At 37.9% G+C, this 22,824-nt stretch overlaps 2 protein-coding genes across 3 annotated transcripts in view; one reads left to right on the top strand and one right to left on the bottom strand.

The window, feature by feature from the left end:
• Window positions 1-22,824, bottom strand: part of LOC133526802 (uncharacterized) — a 57,962-nt gene that overhangs the window by 10,623 nt on the left and 24,515 nt on the right. The gene's annotated exons all lie outside the window — the stretch shown is intronic.
• Window positions 1,268-22,824, top strand: part of LOC133526797 (spermine oxidase-like) — a 67,250-nt gene continuing 45,693 nt past the window's right edge. Inside the window, exon 1 of one of the 2 annotated variants that reach the window (XR_009800777.1) lies at window positions 1,268-7,088. The gene's annotated coding sequence lies outside the window, so the exon portion shown is untranslated. Of the gene's footprint in view, window positions 7,089-16,876; window positions 16,892-22,824 lie in introns of those variants that run through there. The other variant, XM_061863579.1, reaches the window with a different exon arrangement.

Genomic DNA, 22,824 nt, shown 5'->3' with positions numbered 1-22,824 from the left:
AAATTATACAAATACCTAAATAAATATTAGTGTTCGGTACTTTTGTATATGTACGCACAAATACTACGTATTTTCGTTTATTATTTTAAAATCAATTAATATTCATGGACTAGCATATTCCAAACGGGATAAGCCTGAAACGGAACGCTTTTCTCAAAGCGCGCAACACCGAAGCTCGAGTGTTGCCATCCTCTCTTGCCAACGATCTCCAAATCGAAACGCGCGATATCTGCTCGCTCCGTCGAAGCTTGAGTCGAAAAACCCAAAATCAAATTGACACAGTGTACAGCATAAATAGAAATCGTCTCCCGACGCCAGCCTGTGAGATTACGACATTTCACCATCGAAGGAACCAAACCAGGGGCCCCTGAGGAAGTTGCAGACCACGTCACAGGTGAGTCCCCACGGTTTATGCTAGTCATTTATTCGACATAATTGTGTTCGAACCGGATATTACTATCTGGTATCGGTTTATGCGTATTATTTGTGCTGTACAAAAGTAATTTCAAGTAAATTCCTTTCCCTTTGTTCGTAAGTTAGCGAGAACCTAAACCTACCTCCGCTTACAATTAAAAATATCGAGTTTCCGACAACGTCGTGCAATATTTCTCAAAAATACTGATACGTACAGTTAGATCTCAACGAGATCATTCTAATTATATATAGTTTTATATGGTTTTGAGCACTTTTTGCGAAATTACATTCGTCTATAATTTCCGAGAACCGGGCGGTAGATATTACAGCGGCGCGCGTGGAGTCATTTGCCTAGTACTAATTAATACCTAGGTCTAAATATATTTTGTCGCAAATTATTTATTTATTTTGTACAACGTACATTACATTACATTTAGTATTTACGTACTTAAGTGTATTTTTTAAGGTTCTGGTATAACGTACCGAAAACCACAATATCGTTTACTGTCGCGATAACAGTATCGAGTAAACTGTTGCTCGTATTGCGTACGGCACAGAGTTCAAATTTCTTTAGCTCGGGTTCTACCGACGGGAAATATTATCTTTGTATTTAACATTGAATGTTAATTACAACTTACTTTTAATTTGCGACAAATTATATAACTATTTTACAAACAAACTAACATTTTTTCTAGTACCTAGCCATTTTATAAATCTTATAGCTTAACATAACGTATATACCTACTATACAGATTCACAAGTTTAATCATCTCTTATCTCGTGATAACGTTATTATTTTCCACAGTATAATAACTCAATTTCTTACAAAATGACTACTATGGAGATGGAACAATTGACATTCGAACGTGATTTAGCTATTAATAATATTCAAAAAATTGTAGACTGTTCGAATAATGCAGCCGAATTTCGAGTTCGAGTTAAAGAGTTAGCCTCAATTAAAAAATCATTTTTCCAAGTTCAAGCGAAAATTGAAAAATTATCGGCTAAGAATGAGTCATTCAACCGCGATGATAATTTATCTGTGAGAAATAAATTCGATTCTTTGTACTTTAAGGTCCAAGTTGCCTTAGATACGCTTAAGGAGGAGCGTAAACAAAGCATTACGTCCGTCTGCGGCGGATTTAATGGGGTGTCACATGCGAGTTGCTGCGCTCAGCAATCAAATCAATCGCATATTCGTTTACCGCGATTATCGCTTCAAACGTTCACAGGTGTTCTAACTGAATGGAATGCTTTCTATGATTTATTTAAATCACTTGTACATGACAACGTCACTTTAACAAATGTCGAACGCTTCCGGTATTTGTTATTGTTTTTAAAAGATGAACCGTATAATCTTATCAAATCGATTCCTGTTACGGATTCTAATTACGAAAATGCCTTACAGGTATTAATTTCGCGTTATGAAAACAAACGAATTATTTCAAAAAAACACTTTGACAACATTTTTGACTGTGAGTCAGTTAACGAGAAAAATGTTGAATCAAGTTTACGTAACTTGATGAATTGTTATCACGAGAATATTACAGCTTTGAAATCATTAGGTTTACCAGTTGACGACTGGAGTTTCGTACTTTTAAATATTTTGCTACGCAAAATCACACCTCATATTCGTAGACGTTTTGAATTATCATTAAAAACTTCATGTGAAATTCCTGACGTTACCGAACTACTCGATTTCCTCGATAAGGAACTAGCGGCATCTGAAGTGATGACCGCGTACGCGTGTACTTCAAGTACATCCGCGGGGCCTGCGCAGCGCGCGGCGCCCGCGCTCGCTGCTGCTGGCGGAGCGGCCGGCTCGGCCCGGTCAGCTGCGGTGACGTCATCGCGCCATGCTTTGGCGGGAAAGCGTGCGATGTCTCTTACTCGCGCGCACTCCGACGTGCAATATAATGCACCGCGCAATAATAACTCTTCGTTTGCGCGTAACTCGCGTACTATGAGTGTACATGCTACAACTGCGGTGGATTATTTAACTAAAATTAAATGCGCGTATTGTAAGGACAATTCACATCCTTTATATAAATGCGAGAAGTTTAATACGCTCACTTTAAAGGAACGAAAACATTTCGTGGAACAAAATAAACTTTGTACCAATTGTTTATTTATTGGCCATGATGCTAAAGACTGCAAGTCGCGCCATACTTGCCGCGTCTGCACTCAAAGGCATCACTCTTCATTACATGAAGATGCGCCCACTCCAAACGTCTTACTGACTACGGAGTCTTCGTCTTCCCCTGAGTTGCGCTCAGTAGCGGAAACCTATATGCCCACTCCATTACATGGAGCTATGGAGCACCCTTCCAGTAAGAACTGTACGGTCTTACTCACGACTGCGCTTGTACATTTACGACCCCTAAACCAGGGGCCTTACACGCCGCGGTCCGTTCGCGCCCTTGTGGACCAAGGAGCGCAGACCACGCTCATTTCTGAGTCGTGCGTCCAACGTCTCGGCCTGCCGCGGTACTCCGCGCAGACGAGTACCACTCTCACCGGCATTGGTGGCGAAGTCCAACCACGTGGTTACGTGTTGTGCGAGGTCACGCCTCACAACAAACCCGAGCCGAAGCTTCACATCGAAGCTCTTATCTTACCTAACCTTACAAGCTACACTGCTAATATTCCTAGATCAATTGGGGATATTCAGAAGTTCCCACACCTACAAAATCTTGATTTAGCGGACCCAGAACTGCGCTCGACGCGGCCCGTTGAACTGCTACTGGGATCTGACTATCTGGATAGCATACTACTACTGGACAATATCAAGGGTTCACCGGGCACACCCGTGGCCATCAACAGCATTTTTGGTTATATGTTAGGTGGTAGAATTTCATATGACAGTATGAAACGACTTAGTGTCAACTTGAGTACTTGCCAACTTGACATGAAACTTCAAAAGTTCTGGGAATTGGAATCCATACCAGAACATCCACATCTTACAAAAGAAGAACTGCGCTGTGAGTCTATCTTCGTTGATACTCACAGACGAGATGCAAATGGGAAATATACAGTTTCCCTACCCTTCAAGGAGAATGCTCCGCCATTGGGCGATTCTCGTGCTATAGCTCTCTCACGCTTAACTAAACTAGAGGCACGCCTGTCTCGCGACCCTGCCTTAAGTGAGAACTATAATAAATGTATCCAAGAATATTTAGACTTGGGACATATGGAGCCAGTCATTGACTCAGCGAGTCCTGGCACTCCCCCCTACTACCTACCCCACCACATTGTGGTGAAGGGTTCCGCATCCACTACGAAGTATCGCATTGTGTACGACGCTTCATGTAAAACTACATCAGGTCGTTCTCTTAACGATAATCTTCTCACTGGTCAGAAATTGCATCAGGACATTTCTGAAATTTTACTGAAGTATAGACTTCATAAAATCGTCTTTACGGCTGATCTCAAAATGATGTATCGCTACATTGGTCTTTGTAAGGAACACCGTGACTTTCATCGGATTCTTTGGAGATTCTCTCCCCATGATCCCGTCAAGGAATATCGTATGTGCTCTGTCACATTCGGCGTCGCTTCCGCGCCTTTTCTAGCCTTGCGCACACTTCGTCAATTAGCAATTGATGAAGCTGCTAACTTTCCACTTGCCTCGCAAGTACTTCTTAACGAAGTATTCGTTGATGATGTCGTTACTGGAGTTGATACGGTTGAAGATGCTGTCACTCTTCAACATCAGCTACTTTCCATTTGTAAAGCAGGAACGTTCGAACTCCGCAAATGGACCAGTAATAGTGCTGAGTTCTTATCGCATTTAAATGATGAGGCTTCCAATCATGATGACGCTCTTATTCTGTCAGCACTTGACACTGACACTTCTGTCAAGGTCTTAGGGCTCAAGTGGAACCCTAAATCTGATATTTTCACCTACCAAACGGATGGAGTGGCTAACTCGCGCAAATGTACGAAACGTATAATGCTAGCAGAAATCGCTAAAATTTACGATCCCCTCGGATTCCTAAGTCCAGTGACGGTATTTGTAAAGCATTTAATCCAACTTTTATGGGTATCAGGCTCAGGTTGGGATTCTGCCTCTCCACAGGGTATCTGTGACTTGTGGTTTCGGTTCATCGACGAATTGCCGTTATTGCAAGACATCGCGTTACCTCGTCACGTGCTTCCGAGTACACATCAAGTGTCACTTCATGGCTTTTCAGACGCCTCTGAAAAGGCGTACGCCGCCTGCGTCTATATTCGTGTCGTTGACTCGAATGGTGCTATCAGCACCCACCTTCTCATGGGCAAAACAAAAATTGCGCCTTTGAAACGGCTTACTATCCCGAGATTGGAACTATGCGCTGCTCATCTACTGTCAAAATTGATAAAAAAGGTCCTCACTGCTTACAGCAGTAGATTGTCTTTCGACCAAGTTTACGCTTGGTCCGATTCCACTATAACTCTTGCCTGGTTACGTTCATCTCCAGACAAGTGGCGGACATACGTGTCTAACCGCATAGCGGAGACAACAAGCAACGTGCCTGCCTCACAGTGGCACCACGTTCAATCCGCAGACAACCCCGCAGACCCTGCGTCTCGTGGTGTCCTCCCATCTCAGTTGAACCATCAACTATGGTTCACGGGACCAGCTTGGCTCAGTAAAAATGAGTCTGAGTGGCCTAAGACTAACGTCGTATGTCACACCGACGAAGAACGTCGTAAGCATGTTCTTGTCACACAAACCAAAGAACCTAATAATTTAGAGTTCATTGAAAGATTTTCATCGCTTCCAAGGATGCTACGCGTCATTTCGTATATGTTACGATTTATAAATAAATGTCGTAAGGCGAACAGTCCGACGACTAAATATATCACGGTTCCTGAGACAAAACAAGCTCTCAGTCGAATTATATCACTTGTTCAAAGTGACTATTTCTCCGAAGACATCTCGCGTCTCAAGGACGATGATAGATGTACAAAACGTCTTCAGAAACTGAAACCTTTCTTGGACGATGCCGGACTTCTCAGGGTCGGCGGCAGAATAAATCGGGCCAATGTTCCGTATGATGCCAAGCATCAGATTTTGTTACCCAAGAAACATCACTTCACGAATCTTCTCATTGATTACTATCATAAAACACATTTACATGTGGGACCTCAAACTTTGCAGTTTGCCCTCGCACAGACCTACTGGATCCTGTGTGCTCGCGATGCTGTACGTATGCGTACACGACGCTGCGTATCTTGTGTTCGTGCACGACCTGTTGCACCACAGCCATCCATGGCTCAGTTACCTACTACTAGGGTTCGATCACTTCGTCCCTTCTTAAATACTTCCGTTGACTTTGCAGGACACTTCTTCCTTAAATCAAGTAAACTTCGTAACACGAAAGTTTATAAATCATACGTATGCGTGTTCGTTTGCCAATCAACGAAAGCAATCCATTTGGAATTAGTTCCCGATCTTTCAACCGAGTCTTTTCTAAACGCATTGCGTAGGTTCATATCCCGACGCGGGTATTGCAAAACAATCCGTTCTGACTGCGGACGGAATTTCGTAGGTTGTGACAGGTATCTTTCCGAACTTTACACGTTTCTGCGAAACGAGTCAAATCAGACTGCTATAAACAACCAGCTGACAAACATGCAAATCACCTGGCAGTTTAATCCTCCATATGCTTCGCATTTTGCCGGTCTCGTCGAACGAGCCGTAGGTAGTCTGAAACGACACTTACATCGTGTCATAGGTACACTAAAACTAACTCAGGACGAATTTAACACTTTGATTTGTCAAATTGAAGCGGTATGTAATTCAAGACCTCTGTGTCTACTTAGTAATGATCCTACTGATCCATTACCCCTGACTCCTGGACATTTCCTCATCGGGGAACCATTAACGTCTTTACCTGAATTTGACTTGTCTAACGACAACCCAAACCGCCTCGCTAGATGGCAGGTTATTCAACAAGCTGTTCAACATTTTTGGAAACGCTGGAGCGTAGAATATTTACACCAGCTACAACCAAGAGGTAAATGGTTCCACGACAATACTAACACACCCCTTCGGGAGGGTTCTGTAGTAGTGTTGATAGACAACACACTGCCACCACTGCAATGGCGTCTCGCGCGCGTGCATCAACTGCATCCCGGCGCCGACGGTATTACCAGAGTCGTAACTGTACGCATCGGTAATACTCTTACCAAGCGACCTGTAGTTAAGGTCTGCCCCCTGCCTGTTGAATAGGCATCACTTAGGTTAGCATTACATGTTTTAGTCCTAAGTTAGCATAGTAGTTCTTAAATAAAATAAGTATTATTTTATGGTCGGCGGCATGTTCGGTACTTTTGTATATGTACGCACAAATACTACGTATTTTCGTTTATTATTTTAAAATCAATTAATATTCATGGACTAGCATATTCCAAACGGGATAAGCCTGAAACGGAACGCTTTTCTCAAAGCGCGCAACACCGAAGCTCGAGTGTTGCCATCCTCTCTTGCCAACGATCTCCAAATCGAAACGCGCGATATCTGCTCGCTCCGTCGAAGCTTGAGTCGAAAAACCCAAAATCAAATTGACACAGTGTACAGCATAAATAGAAATCGTCTCCCGACGCCAGCCTGTGAGATTACGACATTTCACCATCGAAGGAACCAAACCAGCCAGGGGCCCCTGAGAAAGTTGCAGACCACGTCACAGGTGAGTCCCCACGGTTTATGCTAGTCATTTATTCGACAATTAGATTACAATGAAATTAAATTAAGTCAAGTTACAGGTAAATAACATTAAATTACAATTAAGTTAAAATAAATGTTACTTTATAATTATGTATGTGCGGACTAGATAGTTTACAAAGTAAAAAATGTAGTAGTAGTAGCAAACTTTTTATTGTACAAAAACACATAATAAAAGGAACTTACAATTAGGAAAAGCTAAGTACAAAGGCGAACTTATCTCTTCAAGGGATCTCTTCCAAGTTCTTCAACAACTTCCAAAAGTGTCATGTTGTCGGCAAATACGTCAGCGTTCTGGATCTAATCCATAGGTTAAGTAAAATAATAATTATAATATATTATACTTATATGTATTTAAACATAATGTTCATAAATGCCCTTTTCAGGGTGCCATGTGTTTCTATAATTTAAATGTAATTTACAGTACATATGGTGCTACTTTAACGCACTAGTGCGAAAATTAGCATATTACGTTACTGTGTCAAACATTTAAAGGGCCATATGTACTGTAAAACGTTGTACGATACATGTGCGAATAGGTAATTCGTAACTCGTGTAGATTTAAAACACTCCCTTCGGTCGTGTTTTAATATATCGCCACTCGTTTCGAATTTCCTATTTTACGCACTTGTATCGTAATGTACTAAACTATGTACCATGGCTCGCAATAAATGATTTCTGATTTCTGATCTGTGATATAAACTCGTAACATATTTTTTGCAATAATCGCGGAAGATATGGTACCATTTATATTCGTATAAAAGTAGATACCGCAGATCTTAAAGACGAAACGGACGCGACCATCCAACAAGATACGGCTTTATTGATAAAGTATAGATTATAAAGTATGTATACGTAATCCAGTTAGAATTACGACGGGAAGTCCGCCCGGAGAAGTAACGGTGCACGGGTGTTATTATACGTTGGTATGTTTGCCTATTAGGGAAGCTTAGAAGAGCGCACATAACTCAGCTATATGACTAGAAAAAATAAGCTTAAAAAAATAACCGACTTCAAAAAGAATAAATACAAAAATTAACCCTTTTATATGCGCTAGCAACTGACATTTTGATATCATGATATGCTTGCAGTCGGTGCCAAGCCAAATCTTAAAAGCATCAACACACAGTCGAGCCGAATACCAACTCTGATGCGGTTTGAGAAGAAAGAAAGCTGTCCATTACTTGCTTGGGGGGGGTATGACCAGTATTGTAACTTGTAACTATTCTTCAGCGCCGACAGATGTAGCGTAGATAGGCTACGTTTGTGATGCTACTTCTCGCTTGGTTACCCTAACTATTACTAATACAACAATGGAGGTACTTGCAGGTACCCTGATCTGACCGATCCTTCACGATGTGACTTTCGTTCTTTGACTACCTCGACTCAAGTGAACGAGTATGTCCAACTTGCTCAGTGTCCTCACTACCTACCGTGTTGCAAGTAGTAGGTATAATGTTATTTTCCCAACTACCCCTGTATTAATCGGGGTAACGCAATGATGTTGCCACATTAAAATTATTTTTCACAAACATCCAATGAAATATTGATGTTATGTTCCTTATAATACGCCGCGAAGTATGACGTTTCAGGTGCGGCTAGGGCAAGAGGTCGTTAATGGAATATCATAAAAATCTTGCAGGCCGAGGCCGGAAAAGTCCTCTTATATATATATATTTTGTGTTTAATTATTGTTATTTCAGGGTTTTGTTCCCCTGTAGGAAACCCCGAAGTAATAATAAAAAAACTCAAAAGAAAAAAAAATAAGAAAAAGCGTAATGGCTTGCGTCGTAGCGCCAAAATAATCAAATTTATTGTTCCCCTTCAAGACCCCACGCACTGAACAACGTATCCCTTTAGGACATGAAACAATTATCAGCATCATCCTATTTTTATTATTATTTCATTGCATGTTTGAGAAAAGCACTATCAGTGCCGGATTAAGACATTTTGGTGCCCTAAGCATTTCTAGACCATGGTGCCCCCTCATCAAGATTATATTGAATTTTATTGGTAAATTGAGTGACGTTTATTGCCGCATTACTGCTGAGAATAGAATTTTCAATGCGTCACATCATTTTATCACAGAAATTGACAGTATTTCAATTTCAATTTCAATTTATTTATTTCCTTTTAGTACATTTTTAACTTTACAGTATATAATTCATAAGAGTAGGAAATGATTCCTCCGTACTAGTAAGAACTGTATGACGGCAGGATGCACCACCTCTCCCAGAACACACTTAATCTATCTAAGTCTAGACGACACAATATACACAGTCAGTATCTCCGCAGCACTAGTTATATATATTTATATAAAGATAAAGAGAATATAGTATATATACATATACAGGTTGCAAATTCAACAAATGGTATGGGAAATTCAAATAAGTGTTTATATATGCGCGCGCGCGTGTGCGTGTGCGTGTGTGTGTGTGTGTGTGTGTGTGTGTGTGTGCTTGTATGTAGTTGTCATCATATCATGTGAGATTCTAAATACCACGAGAAGCATGTATGGATGGATTTGTATATATGAAAGGCCAACGTATATAAGAAAATTATGCAATAATTTTTTGGGTTAGGTTAACATTTTTAGACAGTAGTTTTTAAAAGTTTTTCGGTCTCATCATAATCATATAATTTCAAAAAAGATGTAACTTCCGCTTTACACCGATTCACTGTAAGCTGGGTTAAATTAATACTTGTGGAGATCTTGTTGTACAGAAATGGACCAAGGAAAAAAGCAAAGTCATGGGCAAAACTAGTTCTACTGGGTGGATTGATAAAAATTCGGTTTCTTCTTCTCTCAGAAACTCTTGAATATGGCGCTTTCTTGTGTTGTTTTAAGATGGTTGCTTTTATAAATAACTGTCTTACTGATAGAACGTTAAATTCTTTATATAAAGCGGTTGTTGAGTATCTGAAGTTTTTGAATGTAGCTACCTTAATAACTGCTCTTTGAGCTCGTTCTATTGCAATCATGTGAGACTTTTTGGCACCTCCCCAAACTTCAATGCCGTATGATATGATGGACTGGCAGAGTGCAAAATATACATTCTTGACAATACCAGGATCTCTTAAATGTCTAATGTTTTTAAATATATACATTAGTTTCCTAACTCGAGAGCATAAGGAATTAATGTGGTAGTTCCATTTTAAATTTTGATCTATATTTACACCAAGATATTTTACGACATTAGTTGATTCAAGTGTGTAGCAGTTGCAGGGAGCTGTGTAAGTGTCCGGACAAGTGTGTGCTTGAATACAAAAATTAGAAGGTTGCATGGAGTTCTTTATGCTAAACGTAACATATTTTGTTTTGCTTAGATTGAGCGATAAAGAATTATTATTGAGCCAATTCATAACATGACATAGGCCTTTTTCTGCAGTGAATTTAACATCATGCCATGATGGTCCGTCAAACATAAGCACAGTATCATCAGCAAAGGTCACAATAGCAGCATTTTGGAGTTTAAGGCGACATAGACCATCTATATATATTAAAAATAAAGTAGGGCCAAGTACGCTACCCTGCGGTACCCCGAATTTTACTAGCGTCTCATGACTATTATGTTCACCTATTTTAACAATTTGAGTTCTATCAGTAAGATAGTCAGTGAAAAGTTGGTGAGGAGTTCCTCTTATACCTAGCTTCTGTAGTTTATCAAGAAGGATTGGGATAGAGACAGTGTCAAAGGCCTTGGCTAGATCGAGAAATACTCCTATGCATTTGGATTTGGAATCGAGTTTATTGACAATATGTCCGACAACGTGATTAATTGCATCTGTAGTTGAGATATTATTTCGAAAGCCATATTGATTACTGGACAGTAGGTTAAAATTTTGCAGAAAATGTTTAAGACGTTTATTTATAACCTTTTCAAGAACTGGCCAGAACCAGTACCAATGGCAACAAATGTCTTAAATAGCAAATTATTGTTTACGAAAACGGGACTTAATAGGGTACGGTTAAAAAATAACCTCGGACCAGACGTTTCAAGGACGGCGCTGTCCCCATGGTCTCGGAGAAGACTGTAAAGTCGACATCATTATTTTGACGTTGGAGGTAATTTTAGAACTTAATCAAACGCGATTAAGTCCCGTTTTTTTAATAATAATGTCACAATGTAATGTGTGTTGTGTGTCACAATTAGGCCAATACAATTGGATTTTTTCGACTTAAAAATACGTGTAATCCAAGTTTGCTCCATTCCAGGAGGTGTGCATAAATGTTTCCTTATTTTCAGTTTTTTTGCTTGTACCTAAATCGAAAACGGTACGGCCGACGGAAAACCTGTTCTAATTACGAGTATTATTAAAATTGATATCTGAGGATCCGAAATGTAATTTAACTATGTTCTTGCAATAAAATATATTGATTGATTGATTTAAGGTAAGTACCTTCGTAGTAAATTGTAAAAAAAGGTCGATATTTTTTATTTTTGATAAAATCATGTTAATGATCCGAAAACGCTTTCTTAACAGTGTCTGATCCACCAAGTGCTATTGTAATTGATAGTGGGTTCCTTCTACATCGAGTGGTTTGGCAATCCAAAGGAAAAAATTATCTCCTAAGGATCCCAAAATGTTTGCACACCTCCTGGGATAGCAAACTCGGATTACACGCATTTAGGACCAAATAAATGTATTAAAACAATTTCCAGCTTGCTGGAAATTAATTCCTCAAAACGCTATTTTAGGATCTACCTAATTTAATTGGCCATTTAGGCCATCAGTGTTTTTAGAGGCAACGTCTAAGGCTGAATGCGCGGAGCGTTCGATCGGCGCTTACGGATGAGGCCAAAGGTCGAGCTGGAAGAAAACAAAGCTTGAATTTGACCAATGGCGAGGAATGAATAGCTGGACGTCCGGAGCGTCCGATCGCGGCGCGTTATCGTATACTTAATACAACCAATGGCGAGGTGTCAACAAGGCAGCCCAGCTGCGAAAGAGGACAGCATGGATTTGGATCCATGGCCAAGCAAAAGTGAGGCAGTTTGCATTAAGTAGAAGGCCTGGCGTCGCATAAGACCTAACGCCGAACTGCAAAAGAGTGGCTTGAAATCGAACCTATGTAATCACGGTCCTCCTACTGCTCTGGCTTAACTCGAAAGCGCAACTTGATAAGATGCTTTTGTTTTTCGGCCTTCGCAGGGTCCTTTATTACACTTTGACAATTAGGTCGCAGGATCGCGGCTCTGCAGCACTCGGCCTGGCCGATACATCTGGTGTGCAAGAGAGCAAAATACGCTACAAAATCGGTAATCTACGTCGAGAAAATCGGTTGGCCACAAGCCCGACGGTAAAATTTTTTGGCCATGAACTTTGATGGCCTCCGCGTAAGGTTGTAGATGTGCTTACGTGTTCTCACTCTCTTACGACCCTTAGTTATTAGATGGGTACTTGCACACGTATAAAAAAGCATAAGTACTACACTACGACTGCGATGCTTATGCAGCCTGCGCGTTTTTTTTCCTACGATTTTGGTGCCCCCCTACACGTGGTGCCCTAAGCAAGTGCTTATTTTGCTTAATGGTTAATCCGGCACTGAGCACTATAGATACCTCGGCGGGAAATATGGGGTTCCCTTTCCCTTTGCCCTAATCCCTTTCGTCCCGGCCTCTGTACTAATGTACTATTTCAACTGCTATATTTAATGTAAACATAAATAAACCATAACACGTTCAAAAACCTAGATATGATAACCATTTCCAAGAATATCGTCTCATTGTGTTTGTATGTCAAATAGCAAGGTTCAGTAGCACATGCCGTAGGCAGCGATGCGAAACGGGCCGTTGCAGGTTGCAGGACCGTTGGGTCGCAGCTGGTGTGACTCAAACTGCACTTTATTATTTACGTAATTTCTTATTATACTTCGTCCGGGTGTCAACGACTTCAAAGATATCACTTTTGCACTTCATGATTTGTAAACTAACTACCTTAGTATATGACGAAAATGTGAACATACATTTTCAACCCCTTAAGGGATCATTTCAAAAAATCAAAATGGTATGAGGTATTAGTTGGTTATGAGTTTACAAAGGTCTTAGGTAATGACAGGTTCATGATCGCCATATTCTGCCTTACAAAGGCGTACAATATTTGGCTATATGTCTTATAACTAATTTACTATCTACTTTCTATACACAATATATGTATGTTGTATGTATGTATATACTTTAGTGTACATAGAAATAAAAACACGAAAAACACAGTTACAGAGTAACTTAAATACTACAAAGGCGAACTTATCCCTGTATGGGATCTCTTGCAGTTAACCTTTGAGGAAATTAGTAAAACAGAAGTAACGGTGAATGAATGACAAACACAAACAAAAGTGTACAATCACTGAAATTAATGAAATGCACGTTTTGAATACACATTGATACAAATATACATAGATAGAAAAATAACCATAAAATAATGCATACATATATATATAACATAAATAAAAATAAATAAATATTCAATATATAATATAAATAGATATGAATTCGAACCAGAAAAGTAAAGGAAATTAAAAAAGTAGAAGTACTCAATGGAAATAGGAAGTCGTAACCAAAGTATCGGAAAGCCACAATTTTTTAAGCCTCTCCTTGAGTGATGCTACAGATTGGGATTGCCTCACGGACACCGGAATCTCGTTCCATAACTTAACGGCATGGACAGTAAAGGATTTCTTGTATGTGCGCGTCGTATTGGATAATAAATATTACTTACCATTATAAGTACTATCCTAGATCCTTTCCTGGGACTCAAACTACCTCCATACCAACCGCATTTCATCTAAATCGGTTCATCAGTTGTGAAGCGTGAAAAGAGTTACTTTTACATTAGCCTCTTTATAGAGCGCTTACCAATAGGCTGTGTAGCATTTTTTCGATAATAGTGATTTAATAGTACATTACGATACAAGTGCAAAAAATTAGTGAGAGATAAATTAAAACACGACTGAAGGGAGTGTTTTAAATCGACATGTATCATACAACGTTTTACAGTACATGTGTACTGTAAAACGGGCCTTTAAATTGTCGACATAGTTACGTAATGTGCTAATTATCGCACTTCACTAAAAATGATAAAGTTTAAAAGTAGTAGTCCCCCTATTGCCTATTTAACATATATCAGGAAACAGATACCTATTCATTATAAAACGATACGATTGCTTTTATTTATCTAACACATTGCGACATTTGCCATGAGAATATGCTAATCTAGTAGTTCTCTAGGTCACCACCGAATTTAGAAGCCAAACTTACATAAAACATATAGATACCTACCTAATTAGATTTTTTAGGGTTCCATACCAAAAAGCAAGGCTTGGAACCGGTTTATAAAATACCGGTTTATATCGGTTTTTTTTTTCAAACTTTTATAATGAACACGAACATTTTAAGAACTTTATTGAAACTTTAAAAAAACGGTTTATTCAACGAGTGACGAAACGGTCGGCCGGCCTGGTGATGTGACATGTAAACATTGACACCGACAAAGGAAGAAACCGGTTTTTATTGCTCAAACCGGTTAATTTGACGAGAACTGTTATCATAAAAACCGATTTAAAAATAACGGTTATTCGAGCGAAACCGAAATTAAAAGGTAAAAGGTACATGATAACGGTTTGGAAATTTAACCGGTTTCCAAGCCTTGCCAAAAAGGTACAAAAGGAACCCTTATGGTGCGACTCTGTCCGTCCGTCTGTCTCTTACATTGCTCAATATCTCGAGAACTACTTGAGCTATCGATTTGAAATTTGGAATAGTTATAATATGAACAACGTTAATCCAGACACGTTGGAAGTGTATTTTTTATTAATTATGGAAAATGCCCAATATAAAGAGGGGGCAAAATTTTAAAGTCTAATTACTAGGTCAGTCAGATATCATTTGAAAGAGCTTAAATTGAACATTACAAAACTTTTTTTTCATAGCAAATAAAATTTTACTTATGAGGGAAAATGTGAAATAAATACCATTCACATTCCAAAGTATGGAATTTTTACATTAACATGATCATAAATACCATTACAGAAAAAAATTAATCACAGCTCTATCTTGACAACTATTTTTTAATCATCAAAAAACATGCGGATGTATTTTTAAGATGTCCGGAATATAAGGAAGAGCTCTTAAGTAACATTCATTTACATTATTCATTCATATTTCTGTTACATTATTTGCAACTACACATTTTTTAGGGTTCCGTAGTCAACTAGGAACCCTTATAGTTTCGCCATGTCCGTCTGTCTGTCTGTCTGTCTGTCTCTGTCTGTCTGTCTGAGGCTTTGCTCCGTGGTCGTTAGTGCTAGAAAGCTGAAATTTGGCATGGATATATAAATCAATAAAGCCGACAAAGTCGTACAATAAAATCTAAAAATTTAATTTTTTTTAGGGTACCTCCCCTACACGTAAAGTGGGGGTGAACATTTTTTTTTGCTTTAACCCTACAGTATGGGATATCGTTGGAAAGGTCTTTCAAAACTAATAGGGGTCTTCAACAATCATTTCTTGATAAAGTGAATATATTCGGAGATAATTGCTCCGAAAGAAAAAAAAATGTGTCCCCCCCCTCTAACTTCTGAATCATAGGTCCAAAAAATATGAAAAAAAATCTTAGAAGTAGAGCTTAAGAAAGACATTAAATGAAAACTATAGCGGATATGATCAGTTTATCTGTTTTTGAGTTATCGCAAAAAGTTTCCCCTTCATAGTAAAAAGACGTACACCCACAGTTCATCCCTTGGTTAACAATCTACCATACTTTAAGCTCCAGTTTAGCTTATTGTGACGGAAGAGTAACTACGGAACCCTACTCTGAGCTTGGCCCGACATGCTCTTGGCCGGTTTTTTATTTTTATATTCGTTGATATTATAAAGAGTAGTTGATTTTACTCTTTACAAAACATAAAACATATTAAAGGCTCACTTGAAAACAACATAGGTACCTAGTAAAAATATATGTAATATGCATAAGTATATATTTATACATATAAGTATATTGACTAGCGCTGCACTGGTCGTTTATTAGTGTAGGTTTTAAGGTTCTGACGGAAGATCAGCGCTGTGGTCTCCGCAGCATTTATGCTGAGTCAGCGCCTATTCTCTACCACAACACATGACCCTCTACTAATATCTCCACTAATCTAAAAATAAGACACGTAATACATTGTTATTGATATTAGTGTCAAATTGTATGTTACTTTTTCTTTGTTTCTTGTCAATTTTCTTTTTCTCTTGTTATTTGTTTGTGTCACCAAGCATGTAAGTTGTGGTTTAATAAAGATTTTATATATCTATCTACCTACTTGGTGATTATATTAATTAACAAGTATTATTTTCTATTAGTTGTATTTATGTGTACAGAAACCACGCAAAAAACGTTATTTTGGTGTTACTTTGATGGAAAAATTTAACGTTTTTTGCGTGATTTCTGTATGAAACATAGTTTTTCTATCAATTTAGCGCAAACTAATAGTCGAAAGTAGATAGATGCGCACATATTTATGTAGTAATAGTGTGTAATGACTTCATAAAACGCAATCGTTTTTTCTATGGAAATCGAACCACCTTAATGTAAAATAACTAACTGTCTATAATTTTGTTTAATCCAAACCCAAGTTCCAATTAATGTTCCTCTGATAATTATGTTGCTAAATAGCAACATTTTACCGTTATAAATATCAAAGTAAATATTAAATAGTGTCTGATAAGATTACGTTATCAGTATCAACTGTCCCCAGCTGTAGTGTTAACCGGTTCTAGACAACAGGTACGTTCGTAATACTTAGTAATAACCTAAAGTGAAACTGGCCATTGTAGAATTTCACATTAAAATGGAATATTTGTGGCCGTTAATAAGTTACGAAACACTTAAGTAATATAGACAAGTCTGAATAACAAATAAAAACCAACTCCGGGAGTGCCGGCAGAAGTGAAAACTTGAATATTAACATTGTGCATTTTTGATATTTTGGAATGGTTAGGGAATAATTTTGCACGAATTGCTTTAATTATCAGTATTAAAGTACTATCATTTATGTGGTAACATAAAATATTCATCTATTGCGCTATCGTACACAAACATGACAATTTATATTACATTAAAAATTTAACACTTCAGAACTATTACAATTATTTAAAAAATGCACAACGTTAATATTCTTCAATTACATTATAACAGTTTTTCGATCAGGTCACGTGTCCGTCTTACGAATTTTCAATCTGACGAATCTGTCGGTCACGTGACCTGTCGCGAGTTTAACATTTTTTCCCCATCACAAAAAGTGCACAGCGCCGCTAAAGAAGTTTTCACTTCAAAAAATGGTGGAAACATTCGCGTCTGAAGTCAGCTCAGCTGATAGGTAGGCTGGTACCCCGGTGTCGCGAATTCAGGTCTATACCTATTAATTTATTTTATTTTAAACAATCGTGTTTTAGCTAAGCAAACAACGAAAAGAAAAAAATATCGATATGACTGACTGGTGCAACAAAGAAATTATGTGACTGTTTCTATACATTATTTAATTTTTAAGTCTTCATTGGCGTTTTCTGTCAACGATTGTCCTTTTGGCCGGGCCTCCTGCCGGCCTAGCCAAGGCCTTGTGTCTCTCTATCGCTCTTTCATATTAGCGCGACAGTGACAGGTGCGTTTCGATCACTACGGAGCGTATGCGATTTGCATGTTGGCATAGAGGTACAATAAGTATACCGAACGACATGTTCTTTTGGAAATTTCAGTAGGAGTAGCAGAGAAAGCGCTATGACTGTTTGTCCTTGTCACAGTCTCATTTTCTTTATTCCCCATCGTAAATTTTAGTAGGTATGGCTTATGGTAGTTATGGTTGGCAACAAATAACCCGACCAAATTACGTAGGTTATTTTTGTTATGTTGTCAGGAATGTTAAAACGTGTTTTTAATTTGGCGCATTGCGTATGTTCTGTCCCTCACGGACGCACGCGTATAGCACATTCTATTTAATCCTACCATCAATGCATGTTGTATAACGGCCAGGGGCCCATTTCTTGAACGGTATTTAGGCTAATATCCACAGCAGTCTACGAACTAAAACTGACTGTCAAATCGTATGGGTTACCATGGCAACACACTTATAATATTAGACTAATACCGTTCGAGAAATGGGCCCCTGTTGAACGATATAGCAAAATCGTATTACTATGATAACCTATTCAAATCGCTACGAACGTTATCTGTGACCTAATATCAACGATTCGATACGATAAGCACCGCATATAAACAAATACTGAATGGCATTATGCAGCCAAGCGCAGCGAAATGAAAATCGTACACTATCTCAGTACGAGTACCGGGCCTATAGCTAACAGAAGACAGCAGGTTTAAATGACAAAATAACGGCTTTCTATCAAACTTTGATTAGGTAAAGCATCTTACCAATAAGATTGTAAGCGACATACACCCCAATTTTTCATAAATTGAGCGTGATTACCGTGGAACACGATTTTTTCCTAGTACGAAACCCGGGTTAGGTACCTCTATCACTCGAATATACAAGAACAAGATCGAGAGGTAGTCGAAAAAAAACGCTCTAAGATAAACGTAATTTCGGTTTTCGCGGTAGGCCCTCAGAGTTATCGCATTATGTGCGAAGCCTGTACGGCAGTCTACATTGGTAACATTATAATTTTACACAATATATCTTGTATCATGACATATGGATCGATCGTTCTCAGTACCCACCTAATTCCTATATGTATAGGTACCTAATACCTGTCTTCTTCTTCCTCGCGTTGTCCCGGCATTTGCCACGGCTCATGGGAGCCTGGGGTCCGCTTGACAACTAATCCCAAGATTTGGCGTAGGCACTAGTTTTTACGAAAGCGACTGCCATCAGACCTTCCAACCCAGAGGATAAACTAGGCCTTGTTGGGATTAGTCCGGTTTCCTCACGATGTTTTCCTTCACCGAAAAGCGACTGGTAAATATCAAATGATATTTCGTACATAAGTTCCGAAAAACTCATTGGTACGAGCCGGGGTTTGAACCCGCGACCTCCGGATTGCAAGTCGCACGCTCTTACCGCTAGGCCACCAGCGCTTCTACCGTACCTATACCTGTATTAAAAAAAAATGTAAGATGAACATGATGATGTTGTTTATAAAATGAACTTTTCTCTAGTAGTGCACAAGAAAGATTTTATTATTATTATTATTGTGTAGCTTCAGCAATGCACATAGTTTGTAAAACTGCAGTCAGTAGGTTACCATGTTTCACAAAAAACTTACAAAATGCCAAGTTAGGTACACGTTATTGGGTACTTAATGCCTTTTTCTTTTACACAGTTTCTTATACCTGCGTGAGTCAAGGTCGCAAGGTGCAACCATCCGTTGTTTAGTCGGCTAAGGGAAATTAGACTCTATATGTATATGAAGAAGAATGCTGATAACTAGGTATGAATAATATATAATAATGAATGACAGTAGTAGTTTCGGAGGCTCAAACGAAAGTGATTGTTAAGCCACTCAAGAATTTTGTTATCAACGCGGCAGGAGGTGATTTCGACTTGTTTTAAAATAGCTTGTGACATAGGTCATACTTACATTTTTTGGAGTAGGACGAAAGGGATCATGCAGTACTCAAATATAAATCTCTTTATTCTATAATTATTAATGCATTCCAAATTCAAACTGATTTTACAAAAACTGTTACGGCTGTTATGGCTCTGAGGCGAGGCAAGGGTGACACATTGGAGCGCAACAAAATTATTTAAAAACCTTTGGCCCAACTTACGGCCCGATTCGAAGAATGATTAAGACACGTTTAAGATCTTTAAAAAATCGATAACTAAACGACATGTCAAAATTGACGTTTATATCGATTCCGCTGTGATCCCAACAAAATTTATCTACGATATTTCTAACGTCAAAGTGACATTGGTTGCCCGAATCGAGCTGCTTCTGTCAATTATACGACATACAAATGATATCTAAATGAGAACTTATCTAAACCAGAAGTTATCGTTATCGTATCTCAATCTTCGAATCGGGCCGTTTAACTTGTTTTCATAATAATATCATCCGAGACACTGAAAGGACAATTCGATTAGCATTTACCCCATTTTGACCAACTGATATATGCAATTTTAGTGAAAAAAATCTACAAAAACAGGACGATCGGGCAATTTCTAAGTATTTTTTATGGTATAGGAGGCTAATGAGCCGTCGAATCGCCTGATGGTAAGCGATTACTGATGCCCATTGGCCCATGGACACCCGCAACACCAGACGGGTTGGAACTGCGTTACCGGAATTTCAGATGAGAGTATAACGCTCTTTTCTTGAAGGTTTGAAGGTCGTGTCGGTCCGAAGGGACAGTTGTGGAATGAACTGTCCTTGTGTTTAGCTTTGAGTTTGAGAAACGCAAAGTCGAGGAATGCCAACCATGAAAATTGAAATATTGTCGCGTAGAGCGTTGGCAGAAAGTGGTGTTAGAGATTAATCCGAATAATTCCTTATTCATTGTACGAGTACTAACTGGTACTAGTAGCCTAAGCATGGTTCTATTTTTATCACTTGTCACTATGCCCGTCACTTTCGCACTTAGATACTCGTTAGAATGTGACAGGCATGGTGACAAATGATAAAGAGCCGACCATCTTAGCCCTACTGGTCACGAGTACGGAGTACGTCTCCGTAACAAGCTTAAGCGTAAGGCTTCCAAGGCGCGATTTATTCTGACTTCAGACAAGGTGAATGGAGAAATGTGTCGAGCTCAATGCTTCTTTGAAATTAGATTTACTTACAAACGGCTCATGTGTTCTTTTAGAAGCTTTTATTTAAATTGCAATGTTTGTACGTATGTTCAAGTTAAATCTTGCAAGATACATTAGGTCTACTTCTCAATAAAAGGTCCCTTTTTTTAGTTTTTCATAAATAACTCGTAAACGACAATAGCAAAAAAAATTCTGTAACGCAAATAATCTATATAAAATTGTCAATAAGAAAGATTCAGTACACTTTTTGAAAGGATCAATATTTATAAAAATATTTAAGAGGGAAGGGAATTCTAAGGTTTCTTTGCTTTTATTTTTCGTAAATAATTGGTAAAATATGACCCGTAGCAAAAAAATGTCTTATACATAAATTATTACAATAATATTTTCTACAAGAAAAACACAGAACACTTTTCACTAGGATCAACATTTAAAAAGATACTAAAACGGGAATATTAATCAATTTGAAAGTCGCTTCCTAGTTTTTTGTAAATAACCCGTAAATGGCAGCTCATAACAAAAACAGGTTCTTTTACATTATTTTTTTTGACATAAATAATTAACAGAAAATATTCTTTTGTCTATAAAAAACATTTCAAGCACTTTTCTCTAAGATCAATATTTCAAACTATATTAAAGGGGGAAATTTAAAAGTCCCTATTTTTTAGTTTTTCGTAAATAACTCTTAAATGGTGGCTCATTGTAAAAATAATGTTATACATAAATAATAAAAATTAAATTTTCTACAAAAAAGATATTAACGGGGGAAAGCTAATTATAATCAATTCCCAGGCCCTTTTTTTAGTGTTTCGTAAATAATTTGTAAAGTATGAGCTATAGCAAAAAAATGTATACCTATATAAACAATAAAAATGAAATTTTCTACAAAAGACATGCGGAACACTTTTCACTAGGATAAATATTTATTAGCTTTTAAAGCGAGAAACACAAATAACGTGTAGAATTGATTAAAATTCACTTTCGCTGTTTAATATCTCAATAATATTGATCCTAACGAAAAAGTGTAAGAAATACTTTTTGGAGAAAATTTTATGTTAAGTATTTATGTTTAACATTTTTTTTTCACTGGAGCACCGTTTATGAGTTATTTGCGAGCAACTAAAAAAAGTACCTATGAATTGATTGTAATTAACTTACCCACTATAATACCTTCTTAAATATTGATCGTAGAGAAAAATGTTCAGAATGTTTTGTGTAGAAAATATTATGTGCATTATTTATGTATCAGAACGTGTTTTACCATGGGTTACCGTTTACGAGTTACTTTCGAAAAACTAAAAAGGGACTTTAAAATTGATTATTATTAACCTTCCCGCTTTAGTATCTTTTTAAACATTGATCATAGCTAAAAGTGTTCTATATGTTTTTTATAGAAAATTTTATGGTTATTATTTATGTACCTGACATTTTTTTGCTATGGGTCATACTTTACTAATTATTTACGAAAAACAAAGAAGAGGAGCCTTTGAATTGATTTTAATTAACTTTCCCTATTTAATAATTATATTTTTAAATATTGATCCTAGCGAGAAAGTGTACTGTATATTTCTTGTAAGCAATTTTATGTAGATTATTTGTGTGACAGAAGATTTTTTGCTATGGGCCATTGTTTACGAGTTATTGAAGAAAAACTAAAAAAGGGACCTTTAACTCTTCATCCATTCTCTCAAGATGGCCCAACCAACGGAGAAAAGAACGGACTGAAAGGTTTTGATATCAATAATACAAAAAAAATTGAGTATGCCAGAGAGAGTGCAGTGGAACACCTTAAGGTGTTGTCAATTTATGTCTATAAGTATAGACATAAATTGACAACGACTCAAAAACGGCCCCATTCGAACTTCAAGATACGTCAAATATTAGGTCTACATAGGTTTTTGAGAAACGTCACTTTTGACACTGAACCTACTAAGTTAGTAGTTAGTAGTAGATA

This window comes from Cydia pomonella, chromosome 17, assembly GCF_033807575.1.
Source record: "Cydia pomonella isolate Wapato2018A chromosome 17, ilCydPomo1, whole genome shotgun sequence".
Taxonomy (NCBI): Eukaryota; Metazoa; Arthropoda; class Insecta; order Lepidoptera; family Tortricidae; genus Cydia; species Cydia pomonella.
Note: the sequence above shows the minus strand (reverse complement) of the source record. Positions and strands in the feature narration are given on the sequence as shown.